Below are 14900 nucleotides of genomic sequence, written 5' to 3' on the forward strand. Positions count from 1 at the left end.
TTTAGGTAATGATTAAAATTGTCCCAAATACAAATATATATGTAATAAATAGATGTGCAGTTTTCTTTCAATTATTCTTTGTTTTTTCTGGGAAACCACTATCCAATCTTGTTAAGTAGAAGTACAGGTAAGTGTGAAACCAGGTGTTATAGAAAATGAAAAACTGAGCTTCTAAAATGGAGTTATGTTTATTCATAATGTTGAGGTCTAATTATATAATATTAGATCTAACGTGAAGGATCAAATTATTCTTCTATAATATATTAGCTGCAGCATTAATGAGGTTTAGTATCTCAGTCTTGGTAACTCTGAAATCAGCCTCTCATGCTTTTCACTAAAAAGCAACATTTAGTATAAAATAGGTCTATCTTGGATGCCATCCAAAATGGTTTAATTCCTAACATTCTAAAAGAAAAACACTATAAGGTAAGACAAGCCCCAGAGTATGCCTAAAGTACGTCCATTTAAAATAAATAAATAAATAAAGTGAATATCTGAACACTGCTTACTATGTGCCTGGTTGTATTTTAAGTGCTTTACAAATATTAGATGTTTATAGTGAAGTCAAAAGGCTTTACTCTAGGATAATAATAATATCAGATGTGGGCTTCTGTTTTTGTTTTGTTTTGAGATGGAGTCTTGCTCTGTCACTCAGGCTGGAGTGCAGTGGTGCAATCTTGGCTCGCTGCAACCTCTTCTTCCTGGGTTCAAGTGATTCTCTTGCCTCAGCCTCTTAAGTAGCTGGGATTACAAATGTCCACCACCATGCCCAGCTAATCTGTATTTTTAGTAAAGATGGGGCTTCACTATGTTGTCCAGGCTGGCCTCAAGCTCCTGACCTCAAGTGAGCCACCTGTCTCCGCCGCCCATAGAGTCGGGATTACAGGCATGAGCCACTGTACTGGGGCTCAAATCTTTTAAAAATTCTATTCTTAAGGCATGAAAAAGGGACAAAGAGGAGAAGAAGAATAAAGAGGGGAGAGAGACCAGGGAGCTGAGAGACAGAGAGATTTTTTTTTCTTTCCAATGAGAGATATAATTGATGAAGAGAGTTAATGATGAGAGGGGAACAGTACGAAAAGCTACTCACCAAAAATTAACCCCCTTCCAGTATTGACATTTTTGAAGTCTTTTATAAACAAGGCACTGATAGCAAAATGAGAAAAAAAAATAGGAAAGGTGTTTTTCCATTCTGGCCTGAAGAAACTCCAGGCTCTCCTTAACTTGGTGTCTGTTTTTTCCCACTGATAAGCAACGCCAGGCAATAACAACAGAAATCATGACAGTGAATATGAATTGAGAGGAAGCTATCTTACTGCCACTATGCAAGGCATATCACATGCATTTTAATCTTTGTGTCCCATTCTGCAGAATACTTGCTGATCTCTTTTCCCTTATAGATGATGCCAATGCCACTGAACCACATATATACTTTGTGTAGTAAGAAAATAGAGGGTAAACAGTGTAAGACTATGTTTTGCTAATTCTTTTTTTTAAATTGTAGTATAAGTACTGGGGTACGTGTGCAGATCATGAAGGATTGTTGCATAGGTACACACATGCCATGGTGGTTTGTTGCCTCCATCCCCCTGTCATCTACATCAGGCATTTCCCCCAAAGGTATCCCTCCTTTACCTCCCCACCCCCTGCTGTCCCTCCCCTAGCCCCCAACAGACCCCAGTGTGTGATGTTCCCCTCCCTGTGCCCATGTGTCCTCATTGTTCAACATCTGCCTATGAGTGAGAACATGCAGTGTTTGGTTCTCTGTTCTCGTGTCAGTTTGCTGAGAATGATGGTTTCCATATTCATCCATGTCCCTACAAAGGACATGAACTCATCCTTTTTTATGGCTACCTAGTATTCCATGGTGTATATGTGCCACATTTTCTTTATCTAGTCTATCATTGATGGGCTTTGGGTTGGTTCCAGGTCATTGCTATTGCAAAAAGTGTCACAATGAACATACATGTGCATGTGTCTTTATAAGAGGATGATTTGTAATCTTTTGGGTAGATACCCAGTAATGGGATTGCTGGGTCAAATGGTATTTCTATTTCTAGGCCCTTGAGGAATCACCACACTGCCTTCCACAATGGTTGAACTAATTTACACTCCCACCAACAGTGAAAAGTGTTCCTATTTCTCCATATCCTCTCCAGCATCTGTTGTCTCCAGATTTTTTAATAATCGCCATTCTTATAGGAGTGAGATGGTATCTCAATGTGGTTTTGATTCACATTTCTCTAATAACCAGTGGTGATGAGCATTTTTTCATGTTTGTTGGCTGCATAAATGCTTTCTTTTGAAAAGTGTTCATATCGTTTGCCCACTTTTGAATGGGTTTGTTTTTCTTGTAAATATACTTTAGTTCTTTGTAGATTCCGGATATTAGCCCTTTCTCAGATGGGTAGATTGCAAAAATTTTTCCCATTCTTTTGATTGCTGGTTCACTCTAATGATTCTTTATTTTGCTGTACAGAAACTCTTAAGTTTAATTAGATCCCATTTGTCTATTTTGGCTTTTGGTGCCATTGCTTTTGGTGTTTTAGTCATGAAGTCCTTCCCTATGCCTATGTCCTGAATGGCATTCCCCAGGTTTTATTCTAGAGTTTTTATGGTGTTAGGTCTTTTGTTTAAATCTTTAATGCATCTGGAGTTAATTCTAGTGTAAGGTGTAAGGAAGGGGTCCAGTTTCTGTTTTCTGCATATGCCTAGCCAGTTATCCCACCATCATTTGTTAAATAGGGAATCCTTTCCCCATTGCTTGTTTTTGTCAGGCTTGTCAAATATCTGATGGTTGTAGATGTGTGGCATTACTTCCAAGGCCTCTGTTCTATTCCATTGATCTATATCTCTGTTTCAGGAGCAGTATCCAGCTGTTTTGATTATTGTAGCCTTGTAGTATAATGTGAAGTTAGGTAGTGTGATGCCTCCAGTTTTGTTTTTTTTGCTTAGGATTGTCTGGAACTGGGCTTTTTTTGGTTGGTGGGCTATTAATTGCTGCCTTAACTTCAGACCTTGTTATTGGTCTTTTTGAGGATTCAACTTCTTCCTTGTTTAGTCTTGGGAGGGTGTAAGTGTCCAGTAATTTATCCATTTCTTCCAGGTCACCGGTTTATGTACATAGAGTTGTTTGTAGTAATCTCTAATGGTAGTTTATGGAATCGGTGGTGACATCCCATTTATCATTTTACATTGCATCTATTCAATTATTCTCTTTTTTCTTTTTTATTAGCCTGGGGAGTGGTCTATTTATTTTGTTGATCTTTTCCAAAAACCAACTCCTGAATTTATTGATTTTTTGAAGGGTTTTTTGTGTCTCTATTTCCTTCAGTTCTGCTCTGATCTTAGTTATTTCTTGTCTTCTGCTAGCTTTTGAATTTTTTGGATCTTGCTCCTCTAGCTCTTTTAATTTTGATGATAGGGTGTCAATTTTAGATCTTTCCTTGCTTCTCAAGTGGGCATTTATTGCTATAAATTTCCCTCTAGACACTGCTTTAGATGTGTCCCAGAGATTCTGGTATGTTGTATCTCCATTCTCATTGGTTTTGAAGAACATCTTTATTTCTGCCTTCACTTCATTATTTATCCAGTCATCACTCAGGAGCAAGTTGTTCGGTTTCCATGTAGTTGTGCAGTTTTGATTAGTTTTGTAATCCTGAGTTCTAATTTGACTGCACTGTGGTCTGAGAGACTGCTTGTTATGATTTCCATTCTTTTGCATTTGCCGAGGAGTGATTTACTTCCAATTATGCGGTCAATTTTAGAGTAAGTGCAATGTGGTGCTGAGAAGAATGTATATTCTGGTGATCTGGGGTGGAGAATTCTGTAGATGTCTATTAGGTTTGCTTGGTCAAGAGCTGCATTCAAGTCCTGGATATCCTTGTAAATTTTCTGTCTTGTTGATCTAATATGGACAGTGGAATGTTAAAGTCTCCCACTATTATGTGGCTTTCCAGTCTGTGTCTTTTGTTTGGGACATTTAAGGTTAATATTGTTATGTGTGAATTTGATCCTGCATTTTGTTTTACTGGCTGGTTGTTTTGCCTGTTACTTGATGCAGTTCCTTCATTGTGTCATTGGTCTGAAGCCTGCTTCTGGCAATTCACTAAACTCATTCTCCATCAAGTATTGTTCCCTTGCTGGTGAGGAGTTGTGATCCCTTGGAGGAGGAGAGGTATTCTGGTCTTTGACGATTTAATACTTTTTGGGCTGGTTTCTTCCCATCTTCATGGATTTATCTGCCTTTGATCTTTGAAGTTGGTGATTTCAGATGGGGTCTCTGAGTAGACATCCTTTCTGTTGATGTTGAAGCTATTTCCTTTTGTTTTTTAGTTTTCCTCTGCTGGAGTCAGGCCCCTTTGCTGTAGGACTGCTGGAGGTCCACTCCAGATCTTGCTTCCTTGTGAGTCACCCACGGGGGCTGCAGAACAGCAAGGATTGTTGCCTATCTTTCCTCTGGCAGCTTCACCCCAGAAGGGTACCTGCTAGGTGTCGGCCACATCTTTCAAGTATGAGGCATGTTTTTGGTTATATAGGGGTCAGGGAGCCACTTGAGGAGGCCATCTGTCTTTTGTCTGTCTGCAGAGGTGCTGCTGGGCTGCCATGGGCTCAGTGCAACTGCTGTATAAGCTTCCTCTGGCTTTTGTTTACATAGGTGAGATTAGAACCACCTCAGCAATGGCGGACACCCTTCCCCTCACTGAGCTTGATCGTCTAGGTCAAACTCAAACTGATGTGCTGGCTGCAAAACTCTCAAGGAAGATGGCTTTTGTTTGCTGGTCTTTGTTGGGGTGGGACCTGCCAAGCTATATCACCTGTCTCCTTGCTTTCAGCTACCCCTCTTTCTGGGGAGTGGGAAGCTCCTTCCCACTGGTACTCTATTTGCTAGTAAAAACATCTGCCCAGATCTGTGCTGACAAACCACAGTGCTGACCAGAGCTGCTGCTCAGATCTGTGCTGGTAACTCTGGGTGCTATTCAGCCCAGTGGGGATCTCCTGCTCTGTGGGTTGCAAAGGCCATGAGTGACATGCAGTATCTAAACCGGAGTGCCTAGGGGAGAAGTTCCTGATCCTCCTACCAGTTGTACTTCCCAGGTGAGGCAGTGCCCGACTCTGCCTCAATTTGCCCTCCTTGGGCTACACCCATTGTCCAGTCAGTCCCATTGAAATAAACCTGGTACCTTGGTAGGAATGCAGAGATCACTTGCTGTATGCATTGCTCTTGCTGGGAACTGCGCTCTGGAGCTGTTCCTATTCGGTGGCAGAATCCACATTATTTTCTTTAATCTCTGAAAGATTAGGGAGACCTCAGGAAACCTACAATCATGGCAGAAGGCAAAGGGGAAAGAGGCACTTTCTTCTCAAGGCAACAGGAGAGAGGGCTGCGAATTCTATTATATTATAGCTAGTTCTAAAGCTTGGACCAAACAGACTTACCTGTACAAGATTTGGGAGATTCAAGGATACCAAGGGAGGTCAAAGCTACGCTTCTGTTACTTCTTCTGTAAAACAGTACCTTGGAGGTGTTGATGTACCAGCTATAGAAGCCAGTCACTTATGACCACACCTAGTTTTATGGCTGTTGAAAGGCAAGGAGAAGGGCATTCATCACTTTGGTCCACATCATGGAAGAGGTTTGGAGGGACAAGCAAACATGATGGCAGCTTCTTGTTTCCCCAGCTTCCTGATCGTGGTAGAGACAAAAGTTCACTTAGTGGGAAAGTTCTGCAGTATCATTTTAGGGGTCATTTCTGGAAGCTAAGCCTGCAGTCTACTTCCTCAGCTTTCAAAATTTTAAAAGCACCTCATCCCCTGTGCTAAATCTCTTTCTGCTTAAACTGGCTTAAATAGATTCTGTTACTTGCTACTCTGGCCATAGTAACTTGACTGAGTAGGATAGTTATCTGATCTGGTTGGGTTGAAGAATAGTGAAGATTCAGTTGCCACTGAAGAATGAAATACTTATCATTCACGATATGTAGCAGCAAAATAACTCCTGAAACTATCACCTATAGCCATACAGAAATAGTGACTGTTGAGGAAATGATTTTGGCAGCTAGAGGTTATTTCTGTAGCACAGTATGAGAAGCACAAGAAATATGAGACCTATACCAAGGGTTGGATGCTCCTAACTACATTTCAGAACTTAAAGAAAGAAAGTTCAAGTCTCAGCGTTATCAATTTTTGGGTCAAGACATGGTCAAAGAATCAGGAATTTTCTTAGGTTACCCTAAAATAATTTCTTATATCATCTCAAGAATAAGATAGATAAAAGACATGGACTCAACCTAGGTACTCATCAATAGTGGATTGCATAAAGAAAATGTGGTGCATATACACCATGGAATACTATACAGATGTGAAAAAGAACAAAAGCATGTCCTTGACAGCAACATGGATGCACAGAGGCCATTATCTTAGACAAATTAACAGAGGAACAGAAAACCAAATGCCATATGTATGGCAAGTAGGAGCTACAAAGTGGGTATTCATGGACATAAAGTTAGCAACAATAGATACTAGTGGGATGGGGAGGAGGCATGAAAGGGTTGAAAACCATTGGATACTATGCTGACTACCTGGGTGATGGGATCAGTTGTATCCCAAGTCTCAGTGTCATGCAATATACCTATGTAACAAATCTGCACACATGTCCCTGGATATAAAATATTAATAAAGTTTAAATTATAAAAAATAAAAATAAAATAGTGATACAGCTAAAACTTAGACACAGAGTATCATCATGTGGGTTGGAGAATTCAGTCTTACAATGTCTCTTATGTGAAAGCAGAGCATTGACTAAGAAAGACAGAAACCATGAGAATTACAATGGTGACATTTGAGAAGGACGAGTTTTCCTAAACGCTGCTGAACACCCTTTAACTGCAAAATATTCACTGTGTCATTCCCTTCCTGAAATTCTTCTTTTCTTTCTTGAAGGAAGACCTATTTTTCTCAAGTTCCACCTGCATCACCTTGCATTGCCTTTAGACTTTTAACTACATCAGTATATGATTGGTCTCCAGAATGCCCCAGGAGACCGATCACAAAGTCAAATCCAAGAGGAGAACACTTACATACTAAAAAAATTATAGAACTTTGCTAATTTATCTATTGCTATATAACATACCACCCCAAAATTTATTGGCTTAAATAAAATAAATAAAAATTTATCTAGCTCATGAGTTCATGCTATTAATTTGGGCTGAGAAGAGCTGGGTGATGTTTCTGGTCTGGGCCAGGGTCAGCTACTCATGTTGCAGGTGCTATCATTCTGGGTCAATAGCTGGCATGGCTGGGATGGCAATGGATTTGTATGCTTTCTTTTTCCAAAAGGCTAGCTTGGGTATGTTCACACAGTAGTGGAATGTTTCCCAGTGAGAGCAGAAGCTGTAATGCTTCTTGAAGCCTAGATACTTGCATAGTATCACTTTCCCCATATCCTATTCCTTAAAGCTAGTTGGAAGCTTGCTCATTTTCAAAAAGGTGGGATAATATGCTCCATCTCCTAATAGAGATGGTACAAAGAAATTGTAGCCATTTCATTAACCTATCATATATAAGGATAAATAACAATAACAAAACTAAGCTAGTGAAAATATGAGGAAATTAATTCCAATGGTGCTAGAGTAGACTGAGACAGAGAAATATAGTTTATCTTGGCTGAATTTAATGATATGAGTGCACTCAGATATTTTGGATTTAATATGCTAGAGCAGCCAGGAGTGATTCTAATTTTTTCCTGGGTTGATCATCTTAAAATATGAGGTAGTGGCTATAGTTTAATTGAGGTGCAAAAATTAATTTGTGTAACATAAAAGGAATCTATAGGCTAATGAGAAAAGTGCTGATAACCAGAATAATAGCCACATACCAGGGACCAGGAATAGTCATTGCAATTAGAAACAGCACATTATTAAGCTCATGATACTTCACAGTCACACAGGGGAGTTAAATGGGATGCAATATTGCTTAATGTTTCCTATTTGTTACAGAAGAAGAGCTCCAGGAAACGCCATTCGGATTTTACATGATAAGCTAAGAAGCATATTTATAGCACGTACTTGTGACATTACAGCAAGGACCTTCCTCAAGTGACTGTGGGTCAGTGAACTGGCATAAGAGGCTGTGACTCTCTATTAAAGTGATTCAAATCAGGCATCCATTTTTAAGATTTTACAATTATTTTTGTTATGAAATGCTGTATTCCCAACTGAGGACAATTTGAAAGAGAAGGGGACACTGGAAATCATGAACATTTTTACATTTTTCTGATAAATTGGCTTATTACATTGGTAGATATATCTAATAGTTCTATTAGAAAACTATTTTTTAAGAGATGGGATCTCACTATACTGCCTATGCTGGCCTCAAACTCCTGGGCTCAAGCAATTATCCCACCTCAGTGGCTTGAATAGGTGGGACTATAGGCACAAACTACCATGACCCACTTATTAAAAAGCTATTTTTAAAAAGGAAACTGTTTCTAAAAAATAAGTAGCATTTATTTGTAACTTAAAACAACATTTAAAGAAATTTATTTATTTTTATTATTCAATTTAAAACTAATATAAAAGTTGTTGAAGACCAACCATCTCACAAAGAAAGACAAGCAAAGCAGGATTAAATTTTGAAAATGTATTTTGTAAACTGTAGAATTATCCAGAAGTCCAAGATTTGAAGATCAAAATCCCAGAGAGAAAACAATGTCATTGAGATGAGCCCAATAGTCTATCCTACTTATTCCTTTGAGGCATTTGTTTTGCATAAGCAGCATTAGCTAAGCAGAAATAATTGGTTAACAATCTTAGAAGATAAATGCTTTCATAAACCTCGCCTCCTGGAGAAACAAAAAGTACAGTTACAGTCCCACAAAGTGAGAGGAGCCTGTTATAAACCTCACATTTTTAGGTAGGACCCCTGATCGGTTGGTTATGCACAGCAGTAACAGAGTAATCCAGAAATAAACAGGTTTCTACAAATGCTTAAACCTACTTTCAAATCAGATCTATTCTTTGACTGCACGGAGATTAATCAACCCTACTCTGTCTTACAAAAAAGAAAATTAAGCTCTCTTATAGGGAAGTGACATCATTCTAGATCTCTATGATTTTTAATATATATTGTTCAACATTCAATTTTTTAAAATTATAAAGCAGGCCAGCAGAAAGGATCAAGATGAAAACTGACAATAGAAATAGACCCATAGGTGATCCAGATATTAGGGTTATCAGATTGGAATTTAGCAAGATGAAGAGTTTTATCAGAGAATTTAAATCCGTAAAAATGCATACATGTAAAAGCATAAAACTATAAACAAAATATCTAAACTTTAAAAATCAAGTAGTTAGCTACAGTTTTTCACAGAAACAGGATTAATGAACCATATGACAGATTAGTAGAAAAACTGCAAACTAAAGCATGGTATTGCAGGTCAAATTTCCTAAGATGCAGACTCTTACACTAGCATGCAGAAAGTTTTGTGGAGTAGGATCTTACGATTAAACACCTGGAGGGAAGTAAAGAAAGTGAGAGAAGTAGAACTGGGCAGAGAGGAGAATTAGGTCTCAATAGGGCTAGCTAACTCCATGCGAAACTCTTGAACTGGTATAGACCTTAAGAGTTTTACTAAGTGGACGAAGGGGCTCATCTTTTATACTTTTCCACTAATCACCCATTTGATGCAGATTGCTTCCTGGAAGAAGGCATGACTTAGGGGGAAACAGCTTTCTTCAGCTGAGCTCAATTCCTAGGAAAAAAAAGAGTGTCTGAGAGATCTGTCATCTCTAGTATTCCCAGCAGCTGGGAAAGTCAACTTCTCGATCCTGACCGGCAGATGTTGGTGGCACAGCACAGCATCCACAAAACAAGGAGAAAAAAAAAAGTTTAAATGATACAGAAAAATAAAGAGAAAGAATTATAATAAAAGGGCCTAACATACATATATTTAGAACCCAGAAGAGGAATGGGGCTGTGTTAGTTCATTCTTGCATTGATATAAATAAATATTTCAGCTAATTCATTTGTAAAGAAAGCAGATATATTTTGGCTCATGGTTCTGCATGTTGTATGAAAAGCATGGTGCCAGCATCTGCTCCTGGTGAGGGCCTCAGGAAGCTTACAATCATTGTGGAAGGTAATGGGAAACTGTCATGTCATATGGCAAGATTAGGCCCAAGACACTGCATGTGTATGTTCATTGCAGCACCATTCAGAATAACAACACCACAGAAGCAACCTAAGTGTACATCATTGGTAGAATGGACAAAGAAAATGTGATACATAAATACCATCAAATACTATGAAGTCACAAATAAGAATAAAATCATGTTTTTGTGGTAACATTGAACTCAGCAATCTCATTACTGGTTATATACCCAAAGGAGAATAAATTATTCTACCAAAAAGACACTGGCAGTCATATGTTTATCACAACACTATTTACAATAGCAAAGACATGGGACCCAGGCACAAGTGAATTGTGGATTAGATAAAGAAAATGTGGTACACATATACCATAGAATACTACACAACAATGAAAAAGAGCAAAATCATGTCCTTTGAAGCAACATGGATGCAGTTGGAGGCCATTATCCTAGGTGAAATAATACAGAATCAGGAAGCCAAATACTGCATGTTCTCATTTATAAGAGGGAGCTAAACATTTGGTATACATGGTCACAAATATGGAAACAATAAACACTGGGACTCCAAAAGGTAGGATGGCAGGAATAAGGGTAAGGCTTGAAAAACTACCAGGTACTATGTTCACTACTTGGGCAGCAGGACCTCTAGAAGCCCAAACCTCAGCATCACACAACATACCCGTGTGACAAAACTGCACATGCATCTCTTGAATCACAAGAAAATATAATATTTTTTAAAGTAAACAATAACATAAAAATGTTTTTGAGACAGCATCTCACTATGTTCCCTGGCTGCTCTTGAACTCCTAGGCTCAGGTGATCCTCCTGCTTCAGCCTCCCAAGCTGGGATTACAGGTATGTGCCACTGTGCCCAGGTAGAAAAAAAAAGAAAATGAAATAAAGGCAGTTTTTAGACAAAAATGGAGAGAACTCATGCCAGTAAACCATTACTGAAAAAAAAACCCCACAAAGATATTTTTTCAAGCAGAAGAAAAATGATTCAGGTTGGAAACATAGAAGTAAAGAATAAAGGGTATTGGAAGGAGGACATTTAAGTGAAAATTATTTCTTCAAAGGATTTATAATAACATCTTGTGGGAGTTGCTATATGTATAGAATTAAATCCTAGACAAAGATAATATAAAGGATAGGAAGGATGTTGCAATAAACATACAAGTGCAGTTTTTTTTTTTTTTAAATAAACTTAGTTCTTTTTCTTGGGTAGTAAGATTGCTGAATCAAACGTTAGTTCTATTTTTAGTTCTTTGAAAAATATCCATACTGTTTTCCACAGTGGTTGTACTAATTTACATTCCCACCAACAATTTACAAGCATTCACTTTCTCTGCATCCTGGCCAACATCTCCTTTTTGGCTTTTGTTTTTTTATTTTTCACAATAGCCATTCTAGCTGGTGTAAGATGATATCTTATTGTGGTTTTAATTTGCATTTCTCTAATGATAAGTGATGTTGAGCATTTTACATATGCTTTTTGTGACTTCTTTCAAAAAATGTCTGCTCATGTGTTTTTGCCCATTTTTTAATGGAGTTATTTGGTATCTGTTGTTCTTGTTGAGTTGTTTGAGTTTCTCATAAATTCTGAATATCAGTCCTCTATTGGTTGCACAGTTTACAAATATTTTCTCTTATTTTCCATGTTGTCTGTTCAATCTGTTAATTATTTCCTTTACTGTGAAGACCTTTTAGTTTAATTAAGTCTGATTTGTCTATTTTTGGTTTTAATGCTTGTGCTTTTGAGCTCTTAGTCATGAATTCTTTGTCTACATCAATGTCCAGAAAAGTTATCCCTAGGTTTTCTCCTAGTATTTTTTATAGTTTCAAGTCTTACATTTAAGTCTTTAATACATCTTGTGTTGTCTTTTGTATATGATGAGAGATAGGTGTTCAGTTTCATTTTTTCTGTAAATGCTATTCAAATTTTCCCAGCACAATTTATTGAAAAGGATATCCCTTCCCCAGTGTATGTGTTTGTTGACCTTGTCAAAGATCAGTTGGCTGTAGATATGTGGCTTTATTTCAGGTTCTCTATTCTGTTCCATTGAGGTACCAGTACCATTCTGTTTTAGTTACTATAGTCTCGTAGTATAACTTAAAGTTGGGTAATATGATGCCGTCAGCTTGTTATTTTTGCTTAGAATTGCTTTGGTTGTTCAGGCTCTTTATTGGTTCCATATGAATTTCAGTTTTTTTCTAATTCTGTGAAAAACAGTGAAGATATAAAATCAACCTAAGTGTTCATCAACCAATGATTAAAGAAAATATAATGTATATACAAATGCAATACGATTCAACCATAGAAAAAATGAATTTATGTCTTTTGCAGCAATATGAATGGAGCTAAATTGACTGATGTTTTCTAAGTTGCCTGGAGACTAAACTTAATGATCTAGTTTGCATTGTATTATAACTAATGAAGAAGAAAGATGGAGCTGAATAGGAATAAAAATATTACATGAACTCAAACTATCTAGATTTCAAGGCAATTTCTTTACTAGATACTGATTGAAAAAAATTCACAGGACTAAGAAGAACAAGAAAAGGCCATCTTGCCATATATGAGGTTCACATATTCCCTGGCATAAAATGATAGCTCAGTTGCTAAAAATTTTACTGTTGTGACTTTGGAGGAAAGCTTTCATGAGTGCAATGATCCAAGCATTTGATTCATTTGAAAAGTAAGTAGAAAATAATATATACAAGGCAATAAAATTGTATAGTTATACTAGGGTACATTGATACCCTAGAAAAGAATTATGAGAAAGTTAGGAATAAATGTCAATGTGAAAAACAGAATATTTAGAAATCATTTTATTAAATGCCTTCTGTATGCCAGGATTTGTAAGAGATGCACACAAAAAAAATACTTTGGCTATGGTCCTAAATTTCAAGGAGCCCATGTGACATTACACCATCTTAAATTCTCTCATATAACAAAAGACATGCATGCTCTTTCCACTGATTGCTTGAGGAAATAAGGCACAGAGAAATGAAAGGGCATTTAGACCCATTTTTTTAAACAAATTGCTTTATCCTTTGTATTTCCAACTTGCAAGGAAAAGTTTTGCACCCCTTTAGGGAAGACCCTTCCCAAACCCTTAGCTTCCTTTTTTTTTTTTTCTTACAGGAAATACCTTTAACTACAGAGAATGTGGGATGTCTATTATTCCTGTGACAATCTCTCTATCCTGAATGGTGGCTATTTTTCCAGTTGTTCCGGTTGTTAATGGATCATCCTGCAGGTTTGACTGCTTTCCTCCTTTAAATATCCAGATCTCTTGTGAATGTTTCTTCAATAATCTCACCCACAGGACCAAAAGGACTTCAAAATTATGAGTGGGGTGGGGAGGAAAAGAGAGTGCCAGCAAATATAATACACTTAAAAAATCATTGGCAACTACTTAGTTGGCAAAAGCGAATTCCTTCTCTCAGTGCCAAATAAAGACATTGTGATAAGCACTGCTGCTGTCACTTAAATCATCATTTTGCAAATTATTTTCCACCATGCAGAAGGGTCACCTTAGAGAATGACAGCTCCAGACATTATTTCTGTTGCTCTAATTCCTCCTCTGAGGCTCCCACAGCCCCATTCCTTGGCACACATGTTGCTTTGGGAGTAGTTACTGTTGCCACAGAGAGGTCTTTAGATTGTTCTTCAATGTTAGTCAATACAAAAGTGAAATGACCTAGGATTTTGATTCAGTAGGCAAAATACTATGTGTATAAAATATATCTAAAGAGGAAAATGAACAAATTTTCCATCTTTGGATTTTACTTCCTACAGCTAAAAGTTATCTGGCTTCTTTTAACCCTTTTCATTCTCTTTAATTTCAAGATATTTCTTGTACACCATCTTGTGCATGTGTGTACATGTGTGTGTACACCTGGCCCATGCCTACTCATTATTTTTATATTAGTATAAGAAATGATGAGTTTGTGTCGTTTGTAGGGACATGGATGAATCTGGAGAACGTCATCGTCAGCAACCTGACACAAGAACAGAAAATGAAACACCGCATATTCTCACTCATAGGTGGGTGATGAAAAATGAGAACACATGGACACAGAAAGGGGAGTACTAAACACTGGGGTCTATTGGGGGGAAAAGGGGAGGGCCAGTGGGAGGGGGAGGTGGGGAGGGATAGCGTGGGGAGAAATGCCAAATGTGGGTGAAGGGGAGAAGGAAAGAAAAGCACACTGCCATGAGTGTTCCTACGCAACTGTCTTGCATGCTCTGCTCATGTACCCCAAAACCTATAATCCAATAAAAAATTAAAAAAAAAGAACATCAGTATATCACTCATCAACCCGAACTGAATATATCAGCAATTAAAAATATTGACCATTCTCATATTTCACAATTTTATTATTCTTTTAACAGATACTTAGATGTCTAAATCCAAATAGTCAAACAATAATAACAAGATTGTTTTCACAAGACACTGATATTTGATATAACACACTTGAAGGAATTCTGATTGTTTAACTAAATTGATACTCTTGGAACAAGAAATCGACACAACCACTTGGAAAACTGTTGGCCTTGTTAATCACTTTGGAAAACTGTTGGCATTATTTACTAAAGCTGAAAATACACAGGATTTCCATTCCTGAATAATACCTATATATGTGTGCACAAAGAGATGTGCAAAAGATTGTTTCATGTGGAATTATTTGTAATGAAACAAAACGGAAACAACTCAATTGTCCACCACCTGGAAAATGGAGAAATAA

This window comes from Callithrix jacchus, chromosome 9, assembly GCF_049354715.1.
Source record: "Callithrix jacchus isolate 240 chromosome 9, calJac240_pri, whole genome shotgun sequence".
Lineage (NCBI taxonomy): Eukaryota > Metazoa > Chordata > Mammalia > Primates > Cebidae > Callithrix > Callithrix jacchus.